The 27,350-nt window shown below is 48.2% G+C and overlaps 3 long non-coding RNA genes across 20 annotated transcripts; all 3 read left to right on the top strand.

The window, feature by feature from the left end:
* The first annotated feature begins 149 nt into the window (after nucleotides 1-149).
* Nucleotides 150-10,083, top strand: LOC146438539 (uncharacterized). 18 transcript variants are annotated; one of them, XR_014851832.1, is made up of 8 exons: nucleotides 150-301; nucleotides 4,899-6,651; nucleotides 6,815-7,005; nucleotides 7,133-8,799; nucleotides 8,963-9,021; nucleotides 9,078-9,134; nucleotides 9,309-9,328; nucleotides 9,395-10,083. It is a non-coding gene; the product is annotated as an uncharacterized LOC146438539 (long non-coding RNA). The 18 variants fall into 18 exon arrangements; XR_014851823.1 differs by lacking the exon at nucleotides 9,309-9,328 and adding an exon at nucleotides 9,289-9,308; XR_014851827.1 differs by lacking the exons at nucleotides 9,078-9,134; nucleotides 9,309-9,328 and having other exon boundaries at nucleotides 6,818-6,872; nucleotides 6,929-7,005; nucleotides 9,370-10,083.
* Nucleotides 10,084-10,257: 174 nt separating this feature from the next.
* On the top strand, nucleotides 10,258-13,485 carry LOC146438538 (uncharacterized). Its single transcript, XR_014851813.1, has 4 exons — nucleotides 10,258-11,062; nucleotides 11,226-11,283; nucleotides 11,460-13,205; nucleotides 13,369-13,485. It is a non-coding gene; the product is annotated as an uncharacterized LOC146438538 (long non-coding RNA).
* Nucleotides 13,486-14,588: 1,103 nt separating this feature from the next.
* LOC146438537 (uncharacterized) lies at nucleotides 14,589-21,571 on the top strand. Its single transcript, XR_014851812.1, has 3 exons — nucleotides 14,589-14,675; nucleotides 15,153-15,212; nucleotides 18,318-21,571. It is a non-coding gene; the product is annotated as an uncharacterized LOC146438537 (long non-coding RNA).
* The last annotated feature ends 5,779 nt before the right edge of the window (nucleotides 21,572-27,350 follow it).

Raw genomic sequence — 27,350 nt, 5'->3', positions numbered from 1 at the left:
GTACAGCCAGCTGTCAGTCAGGCGCTGCGGCTGCCCTGGGGCTCTGAGGGCTCGGAGGCTGAGAGGAGCGCGCTGAGAGAGGGGAAAAAGGGCGGGAAAATCCGGTCGGCGCCGGCTCGAGCTGAGCCCGCCTCTCCCCTCACAGCTGCCGGTGCGTGCTTGTGGGGGAGGCGCTGCGGGGCACACATAAGCCGCCCGGGAGTTCGCCCTCGGGCAGACCCCGACCTGTGGCACCGAGGAAGGAGGGGCGGCATCATCGCAGAACTCCAGAGCCTTCCAGTTTGTGAGGGGAAAAGCGGAGGTGAGTGAGGGTACAGCGAGTACTACATAGGGAGGGGAGTGCTGGAGGTCGAACCGGCTCTGCCCGCCCTTGTCGGCGAGGCACCGGGCAGGGGGCGGGGTGGTGGGGGGAATAGATAAGTGCTGTGGGGATCGCCTCAGGGCAGCCCCTGAGCTGAGACAACCACGGAGAAGAGATAGCTTCGATACAATGTTTCACTTCGTGAGGGGAAACTGTGGGACCTGTGAGGGCAGAGCACCAGCTTCATAGGCAGGAATGTTAGAGTTCCCTGGCTGTAGGCTGCGGGATGAGCATTTTGGAGCAAAATTGAGCAGTGTGAGACAAAAGCTGCAGTAATTTGTGGAGGACGTGTAGTGGACATTATTGGCGGGAAAACCTGAGGGAAACCCTGTAGCTGAGAAAAACAGGGACAAGTCTGAGGTAATTTTTGGAGCAAAGGCAGAGGAAAATGTGTGATAAAATCTGAGGTAATTTTTGCGGGGCAGAAGAAGCATCTTTGACTGAAAATCTGGGATAACAAGGGTGATGCCTGGAAAGCTAGGCTGAAAATAAAGCCCTATAGAGCAGGTATTTATTTATTTATTTATTTATTTATTTATTGCAGCACTGGAGGTGAGGGGGATTTCTCCTCCTAACTCAGCTGCCTTTGTCAAGTGGTCTGCTTCATTTATACAGTCAATACCGCTTAATGTTACTATGTTATTATAGCACGTATTAACGTTGTAGCATATATTGATGTTACTGTGTCATCGTATATGCGCCTCAAGGAATTTGCATGAGATAAACTGATAGTTTTAAATAGTTCTCTTGCACTGCACTTGCGCCTCCCCAGTTTGGTGGTCCTGAGGGTCTTGTGATGAAAGCTTTTCGACTTTTTCCTCGGAGATGAACCATTATGGTGTTTCTTGTTCTGTCTGGTTGTAACTGGTATGAATTCTGTATTTTGTGGCCGAGTAGCTTTAATTTTTTTTGGCTTTACACTGGCTTTACATCGAATTTCTCATTACTGCTATAGTTGTGATTTTTGATGCTGTCTACCTGGTGAATTGGTGATTTTTGTGTGTTTCTGTTTGTTTGGGGGCTTTGGTGTTTCTTAGTTTTGTTTCTTTTTATTGCTTGTTTCTGGTTGGTATTTTTTGGGATTAGGGGTTTTGGGGTTTTCTCTTTTGGGGTTTGGGGTTGTTTAGGTGTTTTATGGTTTTAATTTTTAAATTTTTTTTCTGGTTTTTATCTTTTTTTTTGTTTTGGTGGTTTAAATTTTTGGGGTGTTTTTTGCGGTGTATGTGGAGTTTTTTATGTTTTTTGGTTTTGGGGAATTTTTTTTGTTTTTATTTTTGGGTCATTTTTGGTTTTTCAGTGTTATTTGTGTTTTTTTTTATTTTGGGGGTTTTTTCCTCTTGGCTTTTTTTTCAGGTTTTTTTTGTTGTTTTGGGGATATTTTAGATTTAGAAGTTTTTTTGGTTTTGAGTCCTTTTTTTTCCCTTCTTGCTCCCTTCTTCCTCCTTCTTGCTCCCTTCTTTCTTCTCCCTTCTTCTTTGGTCCTTTTTTCCTTTTGTTTTTTTGCTCCTTTTTGGGTCTTTTGTTTCCTTTTCTGGGGTTTGGGGATGTTTTTTGGGGCTCTTTATATTTTTTGTTTGGTTTTTTGCATGTGTGGTGTTTGGTTGGTTTTTTTTGGCTTTTTTTGCGGCGGGGTTTGGGGGTTTTTAGGCTTCTTTGGTTCGTTGTTTTAGGGGGTTTGGTGGTGTTTGGTTTGTTTTGGGTGGGGTTGGTGTTTTTTTTTGAGGGGGGGAGGTGGTTTTTTGCAGTTTGTTTTTTTGGTTTTTTGTTGGGGTGGTTTTTTTCTATTCAGTGTTAGGCAACTAGTTAAACATAATTTAGCCATTACATTGCATAGGAAGTTATAATTCGAGTTATATTTGTATATAGAAAGTTACGGTTTAGATTATATATCACTGTAGAAAACTGTGATTCGGGTTCTAAAGCAATAGCAAGCTGCGATTGGGGTTCTGGCTCTTCTGCTGGAGCAAGCTGTGGTTCGGCTCCTGTTGCTGCAGCCAGCTGTCAGTGAGGGCGATGCGGGTTTGCAGTGTCTCTGAGGGAACCGAGGCTCTCTGAGGGGAACGTGCTGAGGGAGGGAAAAAGGGCGGGAAAAATTGGTCGGCGCCGGTTCGGGCTGAGCCTGCCGCTCCTCTCAGAGCTGCGGCGGGGAAATAGCATCAGCTGAGGATGAAAAGGCAGAGAAAAATTTGTAATAAAACCTGAGATAATTTTTGCGGAGCACAAGGAACATTTTGGAAGGGAAATGTGAAGAAGTCTCAGGGGGACAGGATGGGTTTTTTGGTGCATAAGTTGAGACAACCTGTAGGGGACGTTTTGGAGAGAAAACTTGAGGTACTCTGCAGGGGGTAAAATGTCATGTTGTTTATAAGAGAACCTTATATGAGGTAGAGGAAAGAAATTAGCTTTTTTTGATGTGAATTTTTTGGGGTGAATTTAATGTCATTTAGAGAGGAAAAATGAGCATTTTTGAGGGAAAGTCTGTTGTGGGGCAGAAAGCAGAGGTAGCATCTTTGACAGAAAATCTGAGATAACAGGGAAGGATGATGCCCAAAAAGCTAGGCTGAAAATAAAGCCCTATAGAGCAGGTATTTCTTTATTGCAGCACTGGAGGTGAGGGAGATTTCTCCACCTAACTCACCTGCCTTTTTCAAGTGCTCTGCTTTATTTATACAGTAAATATTGCTTAATGTCACTATGTTATAGTATATATTAATGCTATAGTATATATTGATGTTACTGTGTCACTGTATACCAGTGCAAGGAATTTACATAAGATGATTTGATGGTTATAAATAGTTCTTTTGCACTGCACTTGCGCCTCCCCCATTTGGTGGTCCTGAGGGTCTTGTTGTGATTAAGATTCAGGGTGTTCTTTGCACCTGAGCTTTTCAACTTTGTCTTCAGAGATGAACCTTTATGGTGTTTCTTGTTCTCTCTGGTTATGACTGGCATAAATTCTGTATTTTGTAGCCAAATGGCTTTGCATTTGCCAGTTGCTAATTAATACTATACTTGTCAATCTTTGAAGCTCTGCACTTGGTGAGCTGGGTGTTTGTTTATTGTTTGTTTGTCTGTGTGTTTTTCTGGGATTTTTTTGGTTTGGTTTTTTGGGTTTTTTTGGTTGGTTTTTTGGGGGGAATCTTTTTTTCTTGGAGGTTGTTTAGGGGGAGGAGATTTATTTGGGGGGGTTTTGGGGGGTGGCTTGGCAGCTTTTTTAGGGGTTTTTTGGGGGGGGGTTTGGTTTGTGGTTTTGCTTTATTTTGTGTTTGGTTTTTTCTTGGTTTTGTTAGTTTTTTGCTTTTTTGTTTGTTATTTTGGGGTTTTTGGCCGTTTTGTGTTTTGGTGGTGTTTTTTCTGTTGTGAGGGGTTTTGGGTTCTTTTGGGAAGGGTTTGTTGATTTTTTTTTTTTTTTTTTTTAATTTTTTTTTTGGGGGGGTTTCCACTTGATCAGTTCTTTGGTTTTAGGTTTCTTTTTTTTCCTTGTTTTTGCTTTTTTTTTGTTTGGGTCTTTTTTGTCCATGCAGTGCTAAACCACTAGTTACCCATATATTAGGCATTACATTTACAATTTAAATTTACAATTCAAGTTATATTAGTATTTACACAGTTTTGGTTCATATTGCTGTAGAAAGTTTTTGTTTAAATTACATTGCTATAGCAAGCTGTGCTTGGGGTTCTGAAGATACAGCAGCCTGTGGTTGAGGTTCTATAGCTACAGCGAGCTGCACTTGGGGTTCTATTGCTATAGCTGGCTGTGCTCAGGGCTCTAGCGCACTGTGATTTGAATGAGGAAGCTATCTTGTAACTCCCACTCAATTTATATAGGCATCTGGACATAGGTGACGGTTTTAGCAGAAAAACTGAGGTACTTTAGAAGAGCACTGGCATGGCCAGAGTGGAAAGCTGAAGATAAAAGCGGTTTAGAAAAGTTGTTTGAGTTGTGATGTGCAAAACGGTGCCCTTATTTCTAAACTCGGCAGGGAAAATAAGTGTGGCTAAAACTGTTTTTAACTATGGACTTTGTGAAAGCTTTATGCCTAGAAGGTTTTTTAAGTGTAAAGAAATATGTACAACATTTTGTTTTTTGGAAGAAGAGATTGCAAACCAAATATCTTCATAGAAATTCATGTCATTTGTTATGATAATGATTAGACAACAAAGTCTTAATCAGATGTATTCAGTACAGAGGGCAGAATCTGAAAAAACAAGTACAGTGTAACACATTATTTTGAAAAAGTATTGAGGCAATAATATAAAACGGTGAAAAAATAATTGTAGGACTTAATGTCACTGAGCAATACCAATGACAAGGGAAAGTATCCTTCACATACACCTGAGAAATAACAGAGTGCTGTCCCCAGTCAGGGAGGAATTTTGAAATACACATTCTATGAAAAAAGTATATTTGAAGACCCACTATTAGAGTTAGGAAAGTGGTGGCTCGAGGACGTCGCCGTGGGGCTACTGGGTCACCGTCACCTTCAGGGACAGGGGGTGAGGGTTCTTCAGGCCTCACCTTGTTGTTGTCCATTGGCAGAAGCCGTGGGATGACAAGGTGAGAGGAGCCAGCGAGAGAAGAGAGGTCAAGAGTTAGAACGGCGAGGTCAAGAGTAGAACGTCGAGGCAAGGCGAGCGCAGCGGCGGCCTGGAGGCGAAGAAGGGGGCACGAGAGGCCCTCTGGGTAAAGGCCATAGCTCCGTGCTGGGCGACCGCCCCTGTAAGTGAGAGGGGCAAGGTCTTTGTTGTTGGTGTTTTGCCAACGTTGTGCTCCTTTGGCTGCCCGGAGAGAGGGGCCACCTTGTAAGCAGGGTCAGAGCCCCTCTCTCCGCACCCGCGTCGGGGACACGGAGCTCTCCCGGCCCCCCAGCCCACCCTGTAAGCAGGGCGCAGGGCTTCTCCCCGAGCCCGGCAGCTTTCTGCCTAGTCTGCTGGCCCCTGGCCAGCGTGACCCCCCCGTACTCGGGGCGCGTCACGGCCTCTGACCCCGTGCCACCCCTGAGTAGCCTCAGGGTGGCGAGGCCCCTGCGTGTCGTCCCCGAAGAGCAGGGGCGAGACCCGAGGCTTTTGCCTTCCGGTCGGCGGTGGGGACGGTTTCTTTGGTCCGGTGGCTGCACAGAGCTTGCTCCCCCTTCCGGGACTGTGTTCCCCCCTCCCCTTTGTCCCTCTGTGTGTAGTTGGCGTGCGTGAGCGAGTGTGGCTGCGCTTTAGACCCCCTTTAGAAATAGGCCAGCCTAGCTTAGACGTCCCAGGAGGGAAAGAGGAGCTGTGTGCAGGCACTTGGCTGAAGGAACCCTCGCCATGGCCGGGCGGGGGGGGAAAGGCTCAGGCCTTGGCCCTGCTTGCCGAGGGCGGCACCAAGCCGCTTAATGGCAGCGTGGGCACGCTGACCCGCCTGTAGCCAGGGCCCGGGTCTCTGCCTGCGCTGCGCGGCTGCCAGTCCTGACGGCACCAAGCCGCTTAGTGGTAGCGTGGGCACGCTGACCCGCCTGTAGCCAGGGCCCGGGTCTCTGCCTGCGCTGCACGGCTGGCCGTCCTGCAGGTGCTACCGACCTGCTGGCACGCCACGGCCCCGTAGTCGGGGCACGTGTCACGATTTTGCGGAGCCCCTTTGTCCCCAGGAGCGGCCCCGGGTCCCTGTAACTCAGGGCTGGAGAGGCTGCTCTAGGCAGGTGACAGGAACGAGAGCGCTCCGTGGCGCTTTGTTGGGAGTGCCGGGCCACGGGGGACGGCCCCGTAAGTGGGGTTCTGTGCGTCCCCGGGCCTCGGCGGGCGGTCGGAGGGACCCCCGGTAATCAGGCGGGTATCCCTGGCCCTGGCCTTTTAGGGGCCTGGGGCCAGGAGTCACGGGGGGCCGGGCGTGTGCCCTCCCTGTCCTCGGGGCTGGGCTCCCGGCCCCTGGGCCTTAGGCCGTGTTCTTGGACTGGCTTAACTGTCGAGTGTCGAGTATCCGTTCCTGTCACCGTGGGGGAAGGCCGAGCTCCGTGGCCCCCCGGGTGTCGACCGGCCTGTAAGCAGGCTTGCGTGTCTGGGAGCCTCGGTGCTCCCTCAGCCGGCAGCCTAGGGGGGGGTTAGCCCCCCGGAACCGGAGAGGAGAAGGAGCCCCCTCCGCAGGCCTCGGGGCCCAGAGCCGGTGCTCTGGAGTCCCGGGCACTTTACAGTCCAGGCAGCGTCCGGAGGCCCCCGTAAGCAGGGCTAGCAGCCTCTTTGGCCGCTGCTGTGCGTGCCCAGCTTCATTTGCCCAGAGGGCCTCGCTCCCAGCGTCGGATGGGACTGCGCCGGACGTCGCGATGGTAAGCCGAGCTGAAGCTGGGGGCTTTAGTGGAGCTGGGGCGGGGGGCTGGTGTCTGTGGGTGGTGGCTCGAGGATCTCCCCCTGGGGCTGCTGGGTGGCCGTTCCCCTCAGGCGTGGGAGCCGGAGCCTTTCGGTGCTGAGTGTCTCGTCGTCTGTCGGCAGAAGCCGTGGGATGACGAGGCGAGAGCTGCAGCGTCGAGCTCAAGAGTGGAACGGCGAGGTCAAGAGCGAGCACGGCGAGAGCTGCAGCGACGAGCTCAAGAGTGGAACGGCGAGGTCAAGAGCGAGCACGGCGAGAGCTGCAGCGGCGAGCTCAAGAGTTAGAACGGCGAGGTCAAGAGTAGAACGGCGAGGTCAAGAGTAGAACGGCGAGGTCAAGAGTAGAACGGCGAGGTCAAGAGTTAGAACGGCGAGGTCAAGAGTAGAACGGCGAGGTCAAGAGTTAGAACGGCGAGGTCAAGAGTAGAACGTCGAGGCAAGGCGAGCGCAGCGGCGGCCTGGAGGCAAAGAAGGGGGCACGAGAGGCCCTCTGGGTAAAGGCCATAGCTCCGTGCTGGGCGACCGCCCCTGTAAGTGAGAGGGGCAAGGTCTTTGTTGTTGGTGTTTTGCCAACGTTGTGCTCCTTTGGCTGCCCGGAGGGAGGGGCCGCCTTGTAAGCAGGGTCAGAGCCCCTCTCTCCGCACTCGCGTCGGGGACACGGAGCTCTCCCGGCCCCCCCGCCCACCCTGTAAGCAGGGCGCAGGGCTTCTCCCCGAGCCCGGCAGCTTTCTGCCTAGTCTGCTGGCCCCTGGCCAGCGTGACCCCCCCGTACTCGGGGCGCGTCACGGCCTCTGTCCCCGTGCCACCCCTGAGTAGCCTCAGGGTGGCGAGGCCACTGCGTGTCGTCCCCGAAGAGCAGGGGCGAGACCCGAGGCTTTCGCCTTCCGGTCGGCGGTGGGGACGGTTCCTTTGGTCCGGTGGCTGCACAGAGCTTGCTCCCCCTTCCGGGACTGCGTTCCCCCCTCCCCTGTGTCCCCCTGTGTGTAGTTGGTGTGCGTGAGCGAGTGTGGCTGCGCTTTAGACCCCCTTTAGAAATAGGCCAGCCTAGCTTAGACGTCCCAGGAGGGAAAGAGGAGCTGTGTGCAGGCACTTGTCTGAAGGAACCCTCGCCATGGCCGGGCGGGGGGGGAAAGGCTCAGGCCTTGGCCCTGCTTGCCGAGGGCGGCACCAAGCCGCTTAATGGCAGCGTGGGCACGCTGACCCGCCTGTAGCCAGGGCCCGGGTCTCTGCCTGCGCTGCGCGGCTGCCAGTCCTGACGGCACCAAGCCGCTTAGTGGTAGCGTGGGCACGCTGACCCGCCTGTAGCCAGGGCCCGGGTCTCTGCCTGCGCTGCACGGCTGGCCGTCCTGCAGGTGCTACCGACCTGCTGGCACGCCACGGCCCCGTAGTCGGGGCACGTGTCACGATTTTGCGGAGCCCCTTTGTCCCCAGGAGCGGCCCCGGGTCCCTGTAACTCAGGGCTGGAGAGGCTGCTCTAGGCAGGTGACAGGAACGAGAGCGCTCCGTGGCGCTTTGTTGGGAGTGCCGGGCCACGGGGGACGGCCCCGTAAGTGGGGTGCTGTGCGTCCCCGGGCCTCGGCGGGCGGTCGGAGGGACCCCCTGTAATCAGGCGGGTATCCCTGGCCCCGGCCTTTTAGGGGCCTGGGGCCAGGAGTCACGGGGGCCGGGCGTGTGCCCTCCCTGTCCTCGGGGCTGGGCTCCCGGCCCCTGGGCCTTAGGCCGTGTTCATGGACTGGCTTAACTGTCAAGTGTGGAGTGTCGAGTATCAGTTCCTGTCGCCGTGGGGGAAGGCCGAGCTCCGTGGCCCCCGGGTGTCGACCGGCCTGTAAGCAGGCTTGCGTGTCTGGGAGCCTCGGTGCTCCCTCAGCCGGCAGCCTAGGTGGGGGTTAGCCCCCCGGAACCGGAGAGGAGAAGGAGCCCCCTCCGCAGGCCTCGGGGCCCAGAGCCGGTGCTCTGGAGTCCCGGGCACTTTACAGTCCAGGCAGCGTCCGGAGGCCCCCGTAAGCAGGGCTAGCAGCCTCTTTGGCCGCTGCTGTGCGTGCCCAGCTTCATTTGCCCAGAGGGCCTCGCTCCCAGCGTCGGATGGGACTGCGCCGGACGTCGCGATGGTAAGCCGAGCTGAAGCTGGGGGCTTTAGTGGAGCTGGGGCGGGGGGCTGGTGTCTGTGGGTGGCGGCTCGAGGATCTCCCCCTGGGGCTGCTGGGTGGCCGTTCCCCTCAGGCGTGGGAGCCGGAGCCTTTCGGTGCTGAGTGTCTCGTCGTCTGTCGGCAGAAGCCGTGGGATGACGAGGCGAGAGCTGCAGCGTCGAGCTCAAGAGTTAGAACGGCGAGGTCAAGAGCGAGCACGGCGAGAGCTGCAGCGACGAGCTCAAGAGTGGAACGGCGAGGTCAAGAGCGAGCACGGCGAGAGCTGCAGCGGCGAGCTCAAGAGTTAGAACGGCGAGGTCAAGAGCGAGCACGGCGAGAGCTGCAGCGACGAGCTCAAGCGTGGAACGGCGAGGTCAAGAGCGAGCACGGCGAGAGCTGCAGCGGCGAGCTCAAGAGTTAGAACGGCGAGGTCAAGAGTAGAACGGCGAGCTCAAGAGTTAGAACGGCGAGGTCAAGAGTAGAACGGCGAGGTCAAGAGTAGAACGGCGAGGTCAAGAGTAGAACGGCGAGGTCAAGAGTTAGAACGGCGAGGTCAAGAGTAGAACGGCGAGGCAAGGCGAGCGCAGCGGCGGCCTGGAGGCGAAGAAGGGGGCACGAGAGGCCCTCTGGGTAAAGGCCATAGCTCCGTGCTGGGCGACCGCCCCTGTAAGTGAGAGGGGCAAGGTCTTTGTTGTTGGTGTTTTGCCAACGTTGTGCTCCTTTGGCTGCCCGGAGGGAGGGGCCGCCTTGTAAGCAGGGTCAGAGCCCCTCTCTCCGCACTCGCGTCGGGGACACGGAGCTCTCCCGGCCCCCAGCCCACCCTGTAAGCAGGGCGCAGGGCTTCTCCCCGAGCCCGGCAGCTTTCTGCCTAGTCTGCTGGCCCCTGGCCAGCGTGACCCCCCCGTACTCGGGGCGCGTCACGGCCTCTGACCCCGTGCCACCCCTGAGTAGCCTCAGGGTGGCGAGGCCCCTGCGTGTCGTCCCCGAAGAGCAGGGGCGAGACCCGAGGCTTTTGCCTTCCGGTCGGCGGTGGGGACGGTTTCTTTGGTCCGGTGGCTGCACAGAGCTTGCTCCCCCTTCCGGGACTGCGTTCCCCCCTCCCCTTTGTCCCTCTGTGTGTAGTTGGCGTGCGTGAGCGAGTGTGGCTGCGCTTTAGACCCCCTTTAGAAATAGGCCAGCCTAGCTTAGACGTCCCAGGAGGGAAAGAGGAGCTGTGTGCAGGCACTTGGCTGAAGGAACCCTCGCCATGGCCGGGCGGGAGGGGAAAGTCTCAGGCCTTGTCCCTGCTTGCCGAGGGCGGCACCAAGCCGCTTAATGGCGGCGTGGGCACGCTGACCCGCCTGTAGCCAGGGCCCGGGTCTCTGCCCGCGCCGCGCGGCTGCCAGTCCTGACGGCACCGAGCCGCTTAGTGGTAGCGTGGGCACGCTGACCCGCCTGTAGCCAGGGCCCGGGTCTCTGCCTGCGCTGCACGGCCGGCCGTCCTGCAGGTGCTACCGACCTGCTGGCACGCCACGGCCCCGTAGTCGGGGCACGTGTCACGATTGTGTGGAGCCCCTTTGTCCCCAGGAGCGGCCACGGGTCCCTGTAACTCAGGGCTGGAGAGGCTGCTCTAGGCAGGTGACAGGAACGAGAGCGCTCCGTGGCGCTTTGTTGGGAGTGCCGGGCCACGGGGGACGGCCCCGTAAGTGGGGTTCTGTGCGTCCCCGGGCCTCGGCGGGCGGTCGGAGGGACCCCCTGTAATCAGGCGGGTATCCCTGGCCCCGGCCTTGTAGGGGCCTGGGGCCAGGAGTCACGGGGGGCCGGGCGTGTGCCCTCCCTGTCCTCGGGGCTGGGCTCCCGGCCCCTGGGCCTTAGGCCGTGTTCTTGGACTGGCTTAACTGTCAAGTGTCGAGTGTCAAGTATCAGTTCCTGTCACCGTGGGGGAAGGCCGAGCTCCGTGGCCCCCCGGGTGTCGACCGGCCTGTAAGCAGGCTTGCGTGTCTGGGAGCCTCGGTGCTCCCTCAGCCGGCAGCCTAGGTGGGGGTTAGCCCCCTGCAACCGGAGAGGAGAAGGAGCCCCCTCCGCAGGCCTCGGGGCCCAGAGCCGGTGCTCTGGAGTCCCGGGCACTTTACAGTCCAGGCAGCGTCCGGAGGCCCCCGTAAGCAGGGCTAGCAGCCTCTTTGGCCGCTGCTGTGCGTGCCCAGCTTCATTTGCCCAGAGGGCCTCGCTCCCAGCGTCGGATGGGACTGCGCCGGACGTCGCGATGGTAAGCCGAGCTGAAGCTGGGGGCTTTAGTGGAGCTGGGGCGGGGGGCTGGTGTCTGTGGGTGGCGGCTCGAGGATCTCCCCCTGGGGCTGCTGGGTGGCCGTTCCCCTCAGGCGTGGGAGCCGGAGCCTTTCGGTGCTGAGTGTCTCGTCGTCTGTCGGCAGAAGCCGTGGGACGACGAGGCGAGAGCTGCAGCGTCGAGCTCAAGAGTGGAACGGCGAGGTCAAGAGCGAGCTCGGCGAGAGCTGCAGCGGCGAGCTCAAGAGTGGAACGGCGAGGTCAAGAGCGAGCACGGCGAGAGCTGCAGCGGCGAGGTCAAGAGTTAGAACGGCGAGGTCAAGAGTTAGAACGGCGAGGTCAAGAGTTAGAACGGCGAGGTCAAGAGTTAGAACGGCGAGGTCAAGAGTTAGAACGGCGAGGTCAAGAGTTAGAACGGCGAGGTCAAGAGTAGAACGGCGAGGCAAGGCGAGCGCAGCGGCGGCCTGGAGGCGAAGAAGGGGGCACGAGAGGCCCTCTGGGTAAAGGCCATAGCTCCGTGCTGGGCGACCTCCCCTGTAAGTGAGAGGGGCAAGGTCTTTGTTGTTGGTGTTTTGCCAACGTTGTGCTCCTTTGGCTGCCCGGAGGGAGGGGCCGCCTTGTAAGCAGGGTCAGAGCCCCTCTCTCCGCACTCGCGTCGGGGACACGGAGCTCTCCCGGCCCCCCAGCCCACCCTGTAAGCAGGGCGCAGGGCTTCTCCCCGAGCCCGGCAGCTTTCTGCCTAGTCTGCTGGCCCCTGGCCAGCGTGGCCCCCCCGTACTCGGGGCGCGTCACGGCCTCTGACCCCGTGCCACCCCTGAGTAGGCTCAGGGTGGCGAGGCCCCTGCGTGTCGTCCCCGAAGAGCAGGGGCGAGACCCGAGGCTTTCGCCTTCCGGTCGGCTGTGGGGACGGTTCCTTTGGTCCGGTGGCTGCACAGAGCTTGCTCCCCCTTCCGGGACTGCGTTCCCCCCCCCCCCACCCCTCCCCCGTGTCCCCCAGTGTGTAGTTGGCGTGCGTGAGCGAGTGTGGCTGCGCTTTAGACCCCCTTTAGAAATAGGCCAGCCTAGCTTAGACGTCCCAGGAGGGAAAGAGGAGCTGTGTGCAGACACTTGGCTGAAGGAACCCTCGCCATGGCCGGGCGGGGGGGGAAAGGCTCAGGCCTTGGCCCTGCTTGCCGAGGGCGGCACCAAGCCGCTTAATGGCAGCGTGGGCACGCTGACCCGCCTGTAGCCAGGGCCCGGGTCTCTGCCCGCGCTGCGCGGCTGCCAGTCCTGACGGCACCAAGCCGCTTAGTGGTAGCGTGGGCACGCTGACCCGCCCGTAGCCGGGGCCCGGGTCTCTGCCTGCGCTGCACGGCTGGCCGTCCTGCAGGTGCTACCGACCTGCTGGAACGCCATGGCCCCGTAGTCGGGGCACGTGTCACGATTTTGTGGAGCCCCTTTGTCCCCAGGAGCGGCCCCGGGTCCCTGTAACTCAGGGCTGGAGAGGCTGCTCTAGGCAGGTGACAGGAACGAGAGCGCTCCGTGGCGCTTTGTTGGGAGTGCCGGGCCACGGGGGACGGCCCCGTAAGTGGGGTTGTGTGCGTCCCCGGGCCTCGGCGGGCGGTCGGAGGGACCCCCTGTAATCAGGCGGGTATCCCTGGCCCCGGCCTTTTAGGGGCCTGGGGCCAGGAGTCACGGGGGCCGGGCGTGTGCCCTCCCTGTCCTCGGGGCTGGGCTCCCGGCCCCTGGGCCTTAGGCCGTGTTCATGGACTGGCTTAACTGTCAAGTGTGGAGTGTCGAGTATCAGTTCCTGTCGCCGTGGGGGAAGGCCGAGCTCCGTGGCCCCCGGGTGTCGACCGGCCTGTAAGCAGGCTTGCGTGTCTGGGAGCCTCGGTGCTCCCTCAGCCGGCAGCCTAGGGGGGGGGTTAGCCCCCCGGAACCGGAGAGGAGAAGGAGCCCCCTCCGCAGGCCTCGGGGCCCAGAGCCGGTGCTCTGGAGTCCCGGGCACTTTACAGTCCAGGCAGCGGCCGGAGGCCCCCGTAAGCAGGGCTAGCAGCCTCGTTGGCCGCTGCTGTGCGTGCCCAGCTTCATTTGCCCAGAGGGCCTCGCTCCCAGCGTCGGATGGGACTGCGCCGGACGTCGCGATGGTAAGCCGAGCTGAAGCTGGGGGCTTTAGTGGAGCTGGGGCGGGGGGCTGGTGTCTGTGGGTGGCGGCTCGAGGATCTCCCCCTGGGGCTGCTGGGTGGCCGTTCCCCTCAGGCGTGGGAGCCGGAGCCTTTCGGTGCTGAGTGTCTCGTCGTCTGTCGGCAGAAGCCGTGGGATGACGAGGCGAGAGCTGCAGCGTCGAGCTCAAGAGTGGAACGGCGAGGTCAAGAGCGAGCACGGCGAGAGCTGCAGCGGCGAGCTCAAGAGTTAGAATGGTGAGGTTTGAAAATTTGCAGAAGCAGACAAATACCAACAGGGCCTCCTTTTCTCTTCATAATTAATCCAAGTAATAAAATGTAGGCTTTAAAAATGCCTAATTTTGCTGGTAATTTAATTAAAGTAAGCAAACAAGTAAATAATAAACGAATAAAACAAGACTGACCAGTCCAAACAGAATAGTCTGTTGTGTATTTTACCACAATGCTGTGGAATCCTACATAGCATAATTCAGATTTGCATTTCTCAGCCTTTCTCTCTAAATCAAAGAATCATACGCTCCGGATGCGGAAAAAATATACAACTCGTCTTTGGAAAAGTTGCCCTTATTACAAAAAAAAGACAAGCGCTGAATGTGAATTTATCTTTCAGTTAATGGATGAGAAGGAGTATTTGTGTATTTTTATTTATTGCTTTCTACAATTATTTTGTTGGTCTCCATATGATTTCTTTAGTCATGGGTATTTACTGACCAGCAGATAAGTAGCACTGGCCTTGATACTTTATGTTGATGCAAGTTCAAAGGTCTCAGCAGGTTCTGTATTTATGCTAAACTTTCTTGTGCTAATTGGATTACAAATTTAAAAATCGGTGGTAGAAACAGGAGCTGTGTTTAGGATTGTTTCTCGGGTTTTTCTCTCTCTTTGTGTTTTTCTATTACTCAGTATTCAAGAGAGATAGCAAGCTTCTAAGAACAAGTATAATTCTCATTTATTATAACCAACTTATTCTGTAAAGACAGGTACCATCAACTTTATCAATACCTAAATAGTTGCCAAAGAATATTACAAACAAACCAGTAACTATTTTACAAAATTATTATTTTTTCTATCTAGTCAAATAATTAATTTGAGATTATTGGTTAATAAAATCTGAAAAACCTACACTGGCTGAAGCTAATCTTCCAGACTCTGTAAAGTATAAATTGTGAAACAACTGTAACGTAAGCAAATGAAGCATAAATAGCAATGTACACCATTATTCTGGAGGTGTTATGGGATACAGTAGAAGCAGAGTAATGGGGATTTACTTTACTAATTCCATCAAGTTCAGTGAAACAAAATTATATAATAAAAGACTTGCAATAATATTGAAATCCTTCCTCACAGAGATTCCTGTGGAATTCAGAGTGTAAAGACATTAGAAACCAGGCTGAAAACCCTTGGTTATGATGTCACTTGAACTGACAATTACAAGTAAGTGAAAGTCCTTTATTAATATGGTGTATTTGCAGAAACACCTTATCTATTTTGATTCTTACTTTTCAATACTGAAGTGCTATTAATGTTGTGTCTTCAGGAGGAACTGATATGTTGGAGGGATAGTGTCACATTTTTCAGACTTGGAATATTTTGGTTGTGAATGGAGCAAAATGCTACGTTGTATTGTATGGTTGAGTGGAACATTGTACTTACTCAGTGTCAGACACGGAAGATGGCCTCATGTATTTGGATTTAAAATCTAAACAACAGTTAAAAACACTATTGGATGTCTGCAGAGTTACCAGTTATTTACAGTAGGTTTCACAGCTCCAGTCATTCCCGTAGATTGTAAGCTAAATTTAATGGAGGGAAGCTTTAAACATGTTAGTATTGTGAGTTTGATTCATTTTTTCATGTTTTTTTTCTCAGATGTCTGCCTGAAAGATGCTAAATAAAACTATATTTTCACAGGTCTGTAATGTTCTTACTCTGCCTGGATAATCCTGATGATTCTAAGTGTGCCCTTTCATCGTAAGTAAAAGGAGTTCAATCCATCCTCAGTGTCATTACAGCCAAATAAATTATGCTGAAGTCAACAGTTCAACAGATTCCACCTCTACCAGCTATTATGTATTACTCATGTTCAATACACAGTGTTCTTGAATTTATTACTTACTGTGGATTGAGTTAGCGGTTTCTACTCACAAATTGTGCACAACTGTCTGTGAGCACCTGCTGATCAAAATTAGCTATTAATGGGTTCTCATTGATCACACAGTAACGCTATATATCTCTGATGTAAGAAGTTTGTGCCTATCTCTGTTCTGATACAAAATCTATTACAAATTTGAAGTTGCTTTCATTAATATTGTTTCTTGAATAATCAAAGTATGGATCAAATGGCAACAAATCTGAAGGACCTTTCTCCAGCTACTGGAATTTTAAGTTCTAAATTTTGAGGAAGTTTCCTTTTAATCTTCCATTTTGTGTGAAACTTAATCTCTATGTTTTAATGTATTTACCTTGAGTCAGTAAATATCTACAAAGAATGCAGATTACATCCAAGACACAACTTCTTAATTAGCAGGCATTACTCCCAAACTCCCTACTTATCTGTATTTTTCTTTATTATATAAGGATTAATGTATTACATATTTCAGTTAATTTACAGTAAAGATTACTGTTTTCAATTCTCACTATGTTTATTAATCTATATGCACACATATAGATTAAGATATAGGTACACATAAGATACTTGAACATCTGAATATGACAACTTCCTCACAGTTTGGAACTTTGTAGAATCTATAGATACATAAGCACTGTTTTCTAGTTATGCTACTTTTATGGATAATCCATACTTTATTTATTACTGTCCTTTCTTCTCTATTTAAGTACATGCAAATTTTTCTTTGTTAATACTTATCTGATACTGAAATAACTTCTGCTACGAAAGTCCTGACTTGCTGCCCTTGGTTGCAGCAGCAGAGATGCATCTTCAGCTTGCCTCCCTGTGGGGAGAGGCTGTAGTGCTTCTTGCAGTACTGAAAAGGGAGTGGATATCACCTTCTGTAACATATGTCCAGTTTTTAGTACACACTTACAGAGAAAGTGAGTATTCCCTGTTCTTGCTGGTCACTGAAAACTTTTACTCACCTTGTCACGCAACAACATTTATTCTCATGTCCCAGTTGTACCCCAGCAGCAGCATATAAATGCTACAAAAACAGTGGTTTTATAGATGGCACTGATAGCTCCAGACTCCTTCTAGGCAGTAGATCACAGAATAGACTTCCTATTAAGGCTTTTATGAGTTACAAAATTGTACTTGCACAGTGGAGTAAAATAGGGTTTACTTGTTCTGCCACTGAATGATAAGGCTTTTGTTCACATGTCAAAGGAAAATACAGGTATCCCCTGCAAAATAATAGCTGTGAACATAGTAATAATATTAACAAACTAGAGGAAAAAGCACTTCACAGGACTTCAAAAAATACAATGTTGTGAACTCTTAACAGAAGATTTTTCTTCTCTCCCAGGTTTTAAATAATTTTCTTCAAAGTTTTTTGATGTGGATATGTTCCTCAGCTGAGGAAGCCTGGATGAGAAGGCTCTTGGAAACCACTGATGTATTTTTCCTTTCAGCTAAGGGATGAGCATGCAGTTCTGCAGTATTGCCACACAGAGTTTGCAGTGTGTAAGCAGGGGAGCAGCTGCCCATTCCTTTCCATCCATGGCGGTGCTTAAAGTAACATAATCCCTGGTGGATTTGAAGCACCAGTCTCACACTCTCCTGGGGTAACTACTGAGAAACTCAGCTGTTCTCATTCTCCTTGGGAAAAGTTTCCTTGCTTGTTTCCTTCATGAGCACTCTGTTCAATCCTGCATGCACAGCACTGTAATAAGTTTGATTTTTTTCATATCTATCTCAAATCACAACAGAGCTTCCCAATCTGAATGCAAAACTATCATTCCCTCTCCCTAAAATTTAAGTAGCTTAAATACTACAAGCCAATCAATACTTACATTCTCCCTGAAATCACTTACTTCTTTGCAGTAAATAACAGCACCTTCACTGAAGGTGCCCTTTCAGAAAGAGCCTTAAGCAGATGCAGATAAATTATTTGATGATTTCTTCTTAGATATGTTTTCTGTGTGGATGGATCCCCACTCTGTGATGGTCCATTAAGTGACATGGGGGCAGTTTGGTCAGTAGGGGTATCACTATCTAGAGGATGTATCTGTTAGGAAAAGTTTCCTTTGCAGAGTCTGTGTGTCCAGTGTAGACTCAGCGTTGATACTTCCAAAATAAGCAATAAAATAGGCATGCAGGCTCTGATCCATCCCCTTTCATGAGGTCTGTTGGGTATTCCAAGGCTGATAGCTGCCCTCTCAGCCTCCAGAGAATAATGTCCTGAGCCCAAAAACATCAGAGTTTGGCAAGTGACTTTTTGTGACCACAGTTCCTGTTACATTGGTATAGCAAAGGAGAGAGCCGGGTCAGGGTAGCGGAAGGAGGGACTAGAAGGTGCTGTAATGTACTTGAGGCTTCTTGCATAGTGGTAGTGCCCCTTAACTCCTCTCCAGACTTGAACTATGCTCTTGCTGAGTCAAATTTGGACTTTGGTTGTTGACACCATGAAGTTAAGAAAAAATTATGAGTAAAAAATAACCACTAGATGGCACAGACGGCTTAAAAAATGTAAGGAGGAGGGAAGCCTTATGCAGTCTGTTAGTGGTGGTATGTATTACTTGCATTATTGCAATATCAAGGAGACTTGGAAGTGGATCAGGATACTGCTGTACCACATGCTGTGGAAATACAGTCCTCCACGTCCACTGCTGTCTGGAAAAGCACTATAAAATCCCAAGCATAAGGCCAGAGACAGCAAATGGATGTGGAGAGACAAGAAGGCTCTTGTGTAAAGGTAGAAAGAAGAGTTCCCAGGGTTTTGCAAAGATATTCTGTTTATAGAATCATGACAGCCAAAGGGAATCTGTTGGCAGGCTCATATAAAGAAACTTCTAGCTTAGACTTGGACACAAACTTCACCCTTGGCAACAAACGCCTGATATTTAAGAGAATCCTAACTCAGCTCTGTGCTGTGAACATCCTGTTTGTTTTCTCTTCTTCAGATCTGCACCAGCAGCACAAAGAGGACCTATATCTTCAGACAGAGGAGGCAGCTGGAACAAGCTCGTGTTTGTTTCTTTTGTAGGCTTTTTGTTCAGATTTGCTTTAGTGTACTAAGTTAATCAACTGAATCTATATCCTCTGTTTGCCTTAGCTGGCTATAAAGTTGGCTTCAGCTAATTTCGAACTGCAGTTTCAGCCTACTCTTGGGACTGGCAAACCTGCATATCAAAACCTTGCATACTAGATACTGGCTTCTTTCAGCATCAAAAATTATCCTACTGCTGCTGGAAAGCCTCACCCTTCATTTTCTTTTCTTGATTAGAAGAAATCCATTGCTATTTCCTCTTATCTTTATTCTCCAGAATTAACCTGAGAATAATACTTCCTGTTGACATATTTCAGAAAGAAGAGTGACACTGTGCCTATCATATATCACCCGCAGAGATTACTTATTTGTAAAACTATCCTAGCATTTGATCTTAGAAACTACGTGACTGATTATCATGTTTTGGGAAGGGAAAACATGAACTCTGGTGGAAGACATCTTAGATTGCTCACTTGATACAAGATACAATAGGTAAGAGTGGAATAGTAAACTTATTTTTATAAGTGGTCCAATACTTGGGCCAAACTTAAAAACTAGGGCACAGCAAGATTCTGGCTGCATACTTGTATATAGTATTTTACCACATAATATCAATTGCTTCATCATCTGCACAGCTGTTCCTCAGCTGGCTGTTTCCTGGCCACTGGATAGCAGTCAGAAATTCCAGGTCCAGAAAGTTCCACAACTTTTCCACCACAATGTGATTTATGGTATATCAAATTCAGACAAGAACCTGCCAAGTCAGACATTGGCCTGCTTGCAGTGAACTCAGATATAGTGAGGAGAGAGCAGATGCCATCCTGAAGGTTTCTTGAGTTATTTTGTGAATTCCAGTGTTCCAGCTAGATGTACCTCTAAACCACCAAGTCATCCAGCTACCCAGATGACACATAAATCTTCATAAAAAATAGTTGTTTTACTAGAGAATAATTAGATTACTTTTTGCACATCCTGTGTTAGTTTCTGTGTTATTTATTTGTGTTGGTATTAACTGGTTGCCAGGAAACTGGGAGAGGATGTTACTGTTATCTCAGATTTAGGAATTCATAGTAGATTTACATCCTTTCAGTCTCTGATACAACTGTTCTATGTTGTATGTTTGAAAAAGAAAATATCTAAAATATGTTGTTGCTTATTTGTCTTGCTTCCCTGCCTCTAATAATCTTTAATCTGATTTTAATGCAAATCTCTTTATATTATACACATATTTGGGTTTGCCTAGGTCACAGCTGGGTTTAGGCTCCAGCTTGAAGGATTTTTGTGTCTTTTTCAGACAAAAAAGGTACCAAAAGTAAAAAAGTACTGAAATCAGAAATTTCAGATCTTTGAAAATCTGGGCTGTATTATGCCTTAGAATTGTTCCCTATCTGTGCTGTAACTTTAATCCTTTGATTAATTCCTTCAACATCATTTTTTATTGTTTTATTGTTTTATGTTTTATTGTTTACAGCAGCCACCAGAGTAGTAAGAAGGGTCTCTGTAACACAGTCACATCTCAGATAGCTAAAGCCAAGCAATTTTGCTGGATCTTCTATTTGCCCACAGCAGGTCACATCATGACATTTTGGGCCGTGGTCTGTAGAAATATGTGTGTGAGCTTCCCAGGTGTCCAAGCCATCTGCAGGGCTGGTGTGTCCTACCTATTGACCTGTGTGACAGTGTGTGGGAGATCCACAGAACAGCTTCATACCATTAACCAGCCATGTGCCTCTTAGGCAACTTCCGTCCACAAGCCATTCCAGCTGGCCAACTTTTGCTTTCCAGCTTGTGAGAGCTTTCCAGCCTCTGCATGTAATCAACTCCAGCAGTGCAGGCAGTGCTGGCAGTTACATATGGTACCAAACACACTGTAGAAGGTGCTAAATATTCTGTTTTGAAAAAAAGATTAAGTAGGATAGCTACAATTCAAACAAGTGAGGTTATTTACTGCATAATCTTATATCAAGAACAAAAACTCAGAACTTCTTGCAGTGTTTTCCCATTATTGCAACTCAGTAGCAAAGACAGCAATTTTTTTTCTAATAACTGTTCCATAAAGTGTCTCAAACTTGCTTAAAAAACTTGGGAAAATTTGTAAGGGTTTTTAGCTAACCAACTAATACAGCTAATAAAAAAAAAGCAACAAGACAAAGTTCTAGATGCATAGGTTTCCTGAGGTCTTAGAGGCAGCAAATTTCAAGCTGAGTGTGAATCATTTGTTCTGAGTTTAACATAAAGACTTTAATCTGTGCTAAGGAACCGTGTGACTGGCGTCTCGGAAGCTGAAGGGCAGAAGTGTCAGCAAGGAAAGAAACAATAAGGTCATTTGTTACTGCCAGAGGGAGGGAGAGACATGAACATCTCTTTTTTTATTTCTACATCTATAAGGATGTGAATAGTACTATTTACAGATATGTGTTACACTTAAGGTGGTGACAATCAGCCAGGTGAGCCTATGCTATGTCTAGAACCCTCAGGAAATGCTCTGATTAGCAATGTCTCATGTAAGAGCTGTGCCAAATGTGGAGAAATTATACTGTCCAAAAGGCCTCTGCCTTTCTCCATAAACTCATGCAAGCCTGGGAAAATTCACAAATATAGATTCAAAATGTTTCAATCATTTATATTTGTACTAGCAGTACTACAAAACAGCTGTCTCCAGATGTGAATTTGAGGGAGAAAATGTTTCAGATTAAAACAATATGTATATCACTTAATTTTGAGTCTGGTTGGATGCCTAAATCCTTTGTAGATCTTTTAATATCCAACTACTTATGGCAAATGAAAACATCATATACAGGAGCATTACAAGGTGTTCTGCATTTCTGCAGACAGACCTGTGGAAGCTACTGAAACTAAGGCAGCATTTCCTGCTGGGCCCATTTTGTGGACCACTTAAGAACTCAGTTATCTCACATTCTTAATTCCTATATAGAAGTAAATACAGTCTCCCCTCCTATTAACATACTTTTTTTTCTGCTCTATGTGTTTCAGTCATTGTATCTGACAAAAGCTGAACTCTAATTCAGAGCAGTTCCTTTCTCCAGCATGTATGTGCATGCACCCATATACCTCTGCTCACACCTGCTCTGCCTATTTTTAAATGCAAACTCTTGAGTGCTCTGGAGTAAGAGGTTATGAGAATAAAGAACAACTCGATCACTTCTCTTCCCTTTTTATACCACTGGTGTTTATTTTTGTCATATTGGTCTTGATGTGATATTCAGCTGGCATGACTATGTTTTCAATCAACAATCTTAAATGGAGTGAAATGTGACCTGAAACCTCAAGTATTTGAGTAGTACTTTTTGTTCCAAGAAAGGTAACTCTTTTGACAGTGCTCTTCTCAACTGAACTACCTAGAAATAATTCTGATGTGTTTTGCTTCAACAATAATGTGAAGTGGAAGAAGAGTGCTTTTAGGAGAGCCAAGAAGTTTGGTTTAAAATAGCTCAGTGTGGAGAGGCACAGTATCTTAATTTAGCCAAATGTCACGGTGGCTCGAACACAAGTTTTTTTTATTTTCAGGTTTTTCCTAATTCCAGCTTCTGCCCAGTCTAAATCTACTTGTCATTTTATGTAAGAGGCAAAGAATATAATCTGTCAGTTTTTGTTTATAATCTGCAGGTGTCTGATTTAATAATTTCCTGAAAATTATGAAGGCAAACTCAGAGATCCTCATTCCCTTATGGCAGCAGCTCAGTTCCAGTGCAGGCTGGCAGGGAGACTGGTGCAGGAAATTGGAGCCTGGGAGTGTGGCATGTATGTCCCCTCTCGCTGCAGCCGCAGCAAAGGTGAACCTGATCTTGGTTCAGATGAGCACTTTGTATTTTTAGCAGAATATGTGAGCAGAAAATGATGTTGCTGGAAATTCTGTAAGAGGAAAACAAGGGCAGAAAGTATGGTATACATTTCCTTTCAGCAGCAGGCAATGCAGTAAATAAGTAGTCTCTTCCTTGTGACCATTTGCCTGGGAATACCTGTGGGCTGTGGAAGCAGTAAGTGTGGTAAGTTCCCTAAGTGCAGACAGACATGATACTCCAGAATTCCTCCAGTATGTCTGGAGTATCTTGAGTTATGCCTTTAGTTACAATACTTAACAAAGAAATATGTTTAAACCCAGTAACTGCATTTGTCTGGGCATCTCTCAGTGATTACACCTGATATGGTCTGGCATCAGGCATGAATGCTTGGATAAATAATCAACAAGGAACCTAAGTATTGTAGGCAGAAACCAGAACTATAAGTCAAGACTGAGGCAAGTGCTAGATTAACAAACTGCAGGACAATTAATTTTTTTTTCCCATTTGCAGCAGGTAAAGTCAAGAATGCTAAAAAAATGACAGTCATTCTGTATCAAGGTACAGATGTGAAAAAGCTCCTAGGTCACTTTGTTCCATTTTGAAGAGCAGCAAGCAAAGAAGAAAATGACTAGCAATAAGTATCCTGTGGAAATTTTAATCTTCTGATACCAAATTCCAGCTGTAGGATGTGCTGGCCTGTGTTGAGCTTCATTCATACATATCCCTTTGCTTTGATTAAAGGTACCAGAAAATCCAGGGCTGGTATTTCCACAGCTCAGAATGTATGCTCTGGGCTTTCACCCAGAACTTTCTGTCACCCCTGCACATTAGCATGGAGTTATATGACCTATACCACTTGACATGTATCAATTGAAAAGTAATTAGGGACAGTAAGCATAACCAATAATCTTGTAAACTGCAGCATCAAATCCCAGACATGTATTTATACATATGTATACAAAAGCATATTTTACATACTTCTTAACTAGAAAAGATCTTTGTCAAATTTCTTGGGTTTTTTGACCTTTGACCCATCATATGAATCCTTTCCAAGTGTCATACCTACCCTGTATAGTCCTTTTAGGAGTAATTGTACTATTTACACTCTCCTGGAGTCAGAGAGCCTATTTCTGTATCAACTCTGTTTCCTTGGCTGCCTCAGTAGGATGGGAGCCTTATGGGTATTTCTCTTCAGAATGTGTGAGCAGCATAACAATTAGTACTGGCCAGAAAACAAGCACTCAGTTTCATGAAAGTTGGTGAGATTACTGCATGTGCTTTTCCTCTACACTAAATTAAACTTTGAAAAATGCCTTGTGCAAGAAAAGTACAGCAGCCTCTTTAGAAATCATGGTACCATCCCTCACTAATAGGATGTAGCTTTTGTACAACTCTCACTTACTTGCAAACCTGACAATCACAGCTGTTTAAATTTTTTTATAAATTAAATATGTATTGAGTAAAAAATATTTTTTTCATGTCCTGGTTCAGGTTGAATGCATGAGTCATTAAACATGGATCTCCCACTCTGCAGAGCAGTGCTTTAAACAATATATTTTTGAATGTGTTTTTCTAGTTTACCTAGGACATAATTTTCTGACATGTCTAACTAGAAAGGCATAACAAAAAGTGGTGAAGGTGATACAAAAGAATGAAGCAACCTGTTTCCCCAAACTGTTCTGGAGCTACCCCACCTCCCTCCCCACCACAGCAGCGTGTTTGTGTGTAGGGAATCTCTTGGCATGTTGCCATGTTCCGTGACAAAATCAATGTGTAAACCCCAGCTATGACTTTGTTTTGTTACAAATTCACCACTTTGGCTAAAGAAAAAAGAAATTGGGAACTTCAAAATACAAGAAGCAGCACTGGTGGCAGCAGGAAATTCTTCAGGAACAGCAAAGTCCAGGATGCACCTGTAGAAGCATCAGGCTCTCCAAGAGAAGGGGAAAGAGCAGATGGGATGACACTGAAGAGAGCCAGCAGGGGAAATGAGCACAGAAATGGGAGGAAGGCGCTTGGTCCAAAGAGGGAGAATGTTTTGGACCCTTTGGGATCTTTGTTTACAATAAAGAAAGAAAAAAATCAGTAATTGGTGTCTGCTGCCCTGTCTCCCAGAGAACAGCACCGTCAGTGCTGTCATGGCTCCAGCTGGCGACAAGCGAGCTCACACAGCCAACACATGGAGCAGCCAGGGCTGCTCAGACAGACAGGGAAAGGACTTGGGCTGTGCATGTCTGCAGGGAGAAGGATCAAGGAATCGCTGTTCCCAAACACCCTTCCCTGGACATGAGCTTTGAGCGTGCATCCGGTCATATTGTTATTAACTTGTAAGGCAGTCAAAACTGCAGTACAATTTGAAACATCTGAGCTGAAGGACATATGTCAGCACTTCTGAGACTGCTCAGGGTGTGTCTGTGTTCTTGTCAGTGCAACTCATCAATTACTTGATTCTGCTCAAATAATGTGACTGTTCATAAATCACATCCTAGAAGGAAACTATTGAAAATCTGTCATTCCAGTGCAATTTCAGGAGAGGACAACACCCAGGGAAAAAGTAGTGAATTAAATCAGGAACCTTAAGCTCTGTTATTGGACTTGAAAGGCTCTTATCTCTTAAGCTGTCTCCGTAGCCTGGTGTGAAACAATGCCATATAAAAGATTTGAGATAGTTTTCCATGGCATGTCTGGTAGAAGTGTCCTGATCAGGAAGGTTTTTAGAAAAATTAACACACCCACCCACGCACCCACCCACACGTGTGTGTGTGTACATATATATATATATACATATCTCTATTTATTTATTTATTTATTTAAATACATATATATATGTATATAAAAATTTAAAAAGCTTTTCAAAACATCCCATAACCATTAATTACAGAAGAACTTCACAGGAAAACAGGCAAACAGGAATAACAATTCATACAAAGACAAGCATACCTATGCAGGCAATCAGAAAAATTTTGTAACTTAATTTGCTGATCAGGAAAATTTATCATTTACTGATAAAAGATTTCTTTTCAATGCTAAAACACGGAGTTTGAAGAGAGGAAAAGATACTTTGCTTCCTTTTTTCTTCCAGTTGTGACCTCCCATGTGAAAGTAAGGACATTTGGAAGGACACAAATAAGATGAGATGGACATTGTATTCTAGGACTCAAGGACTCAAGAGTCCATAATTTCTGCTTTACCAAATCTCTAATGGACGTAATTCTGGGGGGAAAAACTAAATTTTTCTGACACACACATACTGTAACTCTTTAGCCCAGCTTCCCTTAATCTCATCTATTTCTTCCAAAAATATTAATCTAAGGGGAAGCATTTCTTAAAATCTTTATAAAATGGTGGGTGGATGGGTGTCAGAAACCTTGTTGTAAAAGTCTGAACACCACAGCTCCTCATGAGTTCTGTATGCTGCAGCAACAAATCTGCCAAAAGAACATCCAGAAAGTTATCCAGAAAGGATAATTTCTACTATCTAGAGGCAGGAAGATTAAACTTTATTCTTTTTCAGGCATGCACAGTGAAAATACTTGGGACAACGGTCAAAGAGCAAAGCAAGGGAAATTCTGATTAAACAATAAAAAAATCACAGTGAGAGTGACTTCCCAGAAAGATTCTGGACTCTTCATCCATAGAGGTTTTCAAAGCTCTACTGAAAAACACCCTGAGCAACCTAATCTAGGCTTATAGTTATCCATGATTTGAGCAATTGCTGGGGCCAGATAACCTGCAGACATCCCTACATCATTCAGTGATATCATGAGTTTTCCAAAAATAGCAATGACTAAATTTCTTTTTTTTGGAAGGGCCTGTCACACATAGTATTGTCCTTCTTTCATTTCATAATGCTAATGCATAACTGGAAAGACAGCTTTATTTTTGTAACATCTTTAGCTATCTATAGAATTTTAGAAGTCATACTGGGTGCATTTATTTTAAAACCTGATGGCTAACATGTTTTATCAAGAACATTTAAAATTCTAATTTAGGCAGCACAAATAATATTCCATAGAGTGTTGCATTCACAGTCAGCCTTAAGCTACCTGGAGATTTCTCTTATACATAATTGACTTCAGCTATTGTCTTCAAGGAAATATTAGCTAGATTTCCACATGTCTTCAGTTCCCTAAATCCCAGTATCTTTAGGGACCTGTCTGATAAAGTTCTTTGGTTCTATTTGTTAGTCATTAGAAAACATTCTGCAAATCATTACCATAAAATGAGAGAGAATCATAGGTTGAGTCCCCTCTCAAAGAAAAGAGTTGCTTTGCAGTGATGGAAGCCAGCTTCTCCTTCCTATCCTCAGAAGGATCTCCTCTGGACACAGGGACTTGTATTCAACAAGTGTGCTAAAATGGTCCATAACTCAGTCTGTTCTGTGAGTGGTCATTGTCTGCCCAAAACTCAGATGTGAGTGTTGTAGGCAAAAAGACCCTATGAGACATGAAAACAGAAGAGCCATTGATGAGTGAGTCAAGTTTTTGAGTCACCTCTGCTTTATCAGTGTTCTCTGAGACTGGGTCACCTACCCTGTTCAGCAGTGGCTCCATCTTTTCTTGATGCTTGTTTGGCTTTGAGTGTGTCTGTGGAAGCCATTGCTGGTGCCCTTCCACACCTTAACAATTTTAACTTTTATTTAAGTCTGGCTTTCTTAATTCTCTCCCTGTATGTCTGTCACACATACTGGGTCAGCTAGGACTCCTCTGGTCCCATAGCTCCTGACTTTAGTGACATCCAGGTGTTCCCACATCCAGAATGGACCCTTAGAGACACATTCACCCCCTTGATTCCCAAGTCCTGTCACCTGCTCACCAGCTCACACAATCACTCCCACACCCACACTCATTGCAGCCACCATCACCAGGGACACACTGCTGAATTCACACCTCTTACACATCTGTGCACACACGGAATGGAAAACCATCACCCTGGGCTTGGGAAGAGCCAGGAGGGAGTTGAAAAAGTCAGGACAGACTGCCCCAATCAGGCACAGAGCACAGCCAAGCAAACTGACCAGCCAACTATTCACATGCAGTTGCCCTTTTTAGTCCCTTACCTGTCTATTTTACCACTCTTGTTTCTCACAATCTACCTAAATCCCTCTCTTGTCCCACCTTTGCTTCCCCTCCTAAACATCCTAT

Source organism: Lichenostomus cassidix, chromosome 4, assembly GCF_008360975.1.
Source record: "Lichenostomus cassidix isolate B80296 chromosome 4, HeHo_3.0, whole genome shotgun sequence".
Classification (NCBI taxonomy): domain Eukaryota; kingdom Metazoa; phylum Chordata; class Aves; order Passeriformes; family Meliphagidae; genus Lichenostomus; species Lichenostomus cassidix.
Note: the sequence above shows the minus strand (reverse complement) of the source record. Positions and strands in the feature narration are given on the sequence as shown.